Here is a 3,486-nt window from a genome sequence, read left to right as displayed (position 1 = left end):
TGTTTCTCATTGCGTCTGTCTGTTCTTGTCTTTTGTATTTTTCAGAGAAATAAATGCGTGCGATCCCCGAGAAGTCATACTCCGTAATAGAAGCAGAGTATGATTGATTTTGATGTAGGCTCATAGAAATTAAAAGTAAAAGGGTAAAAATAAGAAATGCGTAGACCTATGTTTATGTTTCATTAAAATTCGCATTTTCTATAAATATTAAATACCATTCAAATATTGGCCTAGATGGCTAATTGTATGCTTTCAATCAATTATTTATAATGATCGTCATTCATCAAACCTTTATATCCATGTTACAACCAATACAATGCATATAATTTTACTTTCTATTCAAATCTTGAACATGATATCGCTCGATAGCCAGTGGTGGTGGTATAAAAGCATTGAAAAATGAGGGAGCGGATGATGCGGGGCCGCGGCGGTGAAGTGGGAGGGCTCAATTATAAAGAGGGGGTGCTAGCTGGCTACATAAGGTGGAATTTTTAACTACTCCAGCGTATTTTTGTTTTGCCTTTAAAATGTCTAGTGGTGTGGCTAAGAAGCGAGCTTCATTGGGTGGCCGTGCGCCCCTGCCCTCGAGCACGCCTGGATCAACACTGGAGCTGGGGAATTCGACCCCCACGTTTCCCCGTGACATCCCAATGAATATGAATGACTTAAATCCCTGCTTCTCAACCTTTTTTAGGTGGCGACCCACTTTCAGAATGCACATTTTGTGGCGACCCAAGGCATATATTGTCATAACAAAATGATATTGTCATGTTATGTGTTGATTACTTAGATCCGCAAGCTATCAAACTCAAAGTCGAACACAAGCTAGCAGTGAAAAATCGTTTCGATTTATATTTGCTTAACAAAGTACACTAGAATTTTGATATTGTGTGCTAAATGTTCAGTTTCATAATATGGAGGAATGACTGGTCCAAGGTGATTCGAAATAGAGGGTGTCCCGGGAAGGACTTTCAGCGATAGGGTTTTAATAACCGATTACAGCACCTCTAGATGGCCGGAAATGGACTCTTAGTTTGAATAGGTATAATTTTTATCTCCATTTTTTATTTAAAAAAAAAAAAAAAAAAAAAAAATAGGTGGGAGGGTGGCGGCTGGATCACCATTGAATCTCCCACTCTGAAGAATATTTGTTACACTCATAATTTTGAAATGTTTAAGCAATGACGATTTGTTTATTGCGCACAGTCGATTTGGGCGACGCTGACTGGTCAAATATACATTTCAAAAAGAAGCTTGTACAGTTCCCACCCACTCGCAAACAAAAAAGCAAAGAAGCAACTAATCATGTTGTTTATTATCTGTTACTTCTAGTTAATGTGGATGAGTCCTTTTTGTAGGACTGGCCACTATGCAGAAGTATTTTCCACTATGTTTCGAGATGCGCTTTACCAAATTTTTTTTTTTTCGTGACCCCCAGAAATGTTTTGGCGACCAAATTTTGTGGCGCGACCCATAGGTTGAGAAGCAGGGAGTTAATTGAACAAAGGAAAAGGCACTAATCTTTGTAAACGTGTTTAAAACAAAAGAAATTATTAAATTCAGAAAACCTATTTCTGGTCATGTGGTCAATGTTTTGATGACCTCATCAGCGCAGCTGGTTATAGAGGGCCAACAATAACTCTAAACACAATGTTTCCTGGACGCGCACTCAGATCGTCCGATTGTTTAAATAATAACATTTTATTCCTTTACTTTCTGTTCCCCGTTCATACACCAGAATTTTACACAACAATGTTATGGTATTGATTAATTGATTGAGTGAGTGAATGGTTAATTGATTGATTGACATCGATTGAGTGATTGAATCAATGAATGAATGATGGATTGATTAATTAATTGATTGGTTCAAGTTTGGCCTGTTGATTGTATGGTGTTTTCTCTGTCTCTTATACACATCTAGATGTGTATAAGAGACAGGTGTTGGACAATGAAGGAACAGGGATGAGCCATCATCATTTTTTTTTTATTCTTTCCAGTCTTATATCAAGCCTACTGACTTGGGCATGCAGCAACTGTATCGGAGCGGCATTCGATGGTTAGGGTGCGAGGGGGGTGGGGGAGGGGGATCTCAGGTTCTTGTGGTAGGAAATGCCGGCGCGCCTCCTAATGACTCTATGTGCTCAGACCATGTTGAAATTGCACTCTGAAACTTTCTGGTGAAGTCTGGCTAGAAAGTAAGAATAACTTTTGCAGATGGTGAAATGAAGAAGTAAACTGGGGTTGGAAGATACAAAAAATCTTTACATAAACACTCAAACAAATTTAAAATAAGCCATTAGTAGAATTTACAAATAGCAAAAAACTAACAAATTAGCGTGCACTATTACTTGACTCGTATATTGACCATAAACTAAGCTTTTGATGATGAGACCTTACTAATAATTTTAAACACTGGGTAATGCAAATAAACTGATTAAATCGTTTAGGCATTTTAGGGATAAGCATTTTAGTACTTAAATCTGTAGGATATTTTGAAGCTTTTTTTCATAATTGTATTATAGACATGAAACTTTTTTTTTTCAAAGTGGATCTACCTCAAAATTAATTCTATGTTCTAATAAATTTATATAGGCCTACTGTAGACAGAAAATCCATGAAGGTATTAGACTTTGGCGGTAGCAAACTAACTGCCTTTCGAAGTGATGAATTACATCATTGACAAAGTTACGACACTTGGCTGCTTAACAGTATTGCAGTGGCAACTTTAAATTTAGAAGGTGGATTGAATATAAATCCATAAGTATAGGTCTAGGAAGCTCATGACATATTTCATATTGACAAACCCCAATTATCAGCATGATGATGATGTTTCATCATCACCATAATCGCCGTCGTTGCCATCACCACCGTCACTATCACCGTCGTGGCTGTCATCACCATCATTATAATTGTTTTTAATTTCTTTTTTATTCTACTTTATTTAACGAGAGTGACCCTAACGGCAATGTTGACTTAATAAAGGGGCCCTTAAGAAAAGACATCAGTTTGAAAAAACTAACAACAGGTAATAAAATTCATCATCATCATCATCATCATCACCATCATCATCATCATCATCATCATCATCATCATCATCATCATCATCATCATCATCATCATCATCATCATCATCATCATCATCATCATCATCATCATCATTCTTTTTATTATTATACATTGTTTAGCCTATGTTATGTTCAGTTTAATATGAACAATTAATACAATTACAAAAATTAATAAACCCGGACCCATTTTCCATTTGGAACAGTAGTGATATGTATTTATGGCTATAAAAATAGCGTTTTGAATGTCAAACGTCGATGTTATTTTAACGTAGAATTGTTAGCTTGGAAAGCACAACATTTTCAGAATAGATAAGCGAGTAACGTTTATTTATATATAATAGTGATATGCATTGAAATTTTACAATTTAGTGGCAAAACAAGGGGTGCGTTTTCCCTGCTCTCCCACTTGATCCGGCCCTGT

This window comes from Anneissia japonica, unplaced genomic scaffold (assembly GCF_011630105.1).
Source record: "Anneissia japonica isolate Jap-2015-1 unplaced genomic scaffold, ASM1163010v1 scaffold287945_len1679841_cov205, whole genome shotgun sequence".
Classification (NCBI taxonomy): Eukaryota; Metazoa; Echinodermata; class Crinoidea; order Comatulida; family Comatulidae; genus Anneissia; species Anneissia japonica.
Note: the sequence above shows the minus strand (reverse complement) of the source record.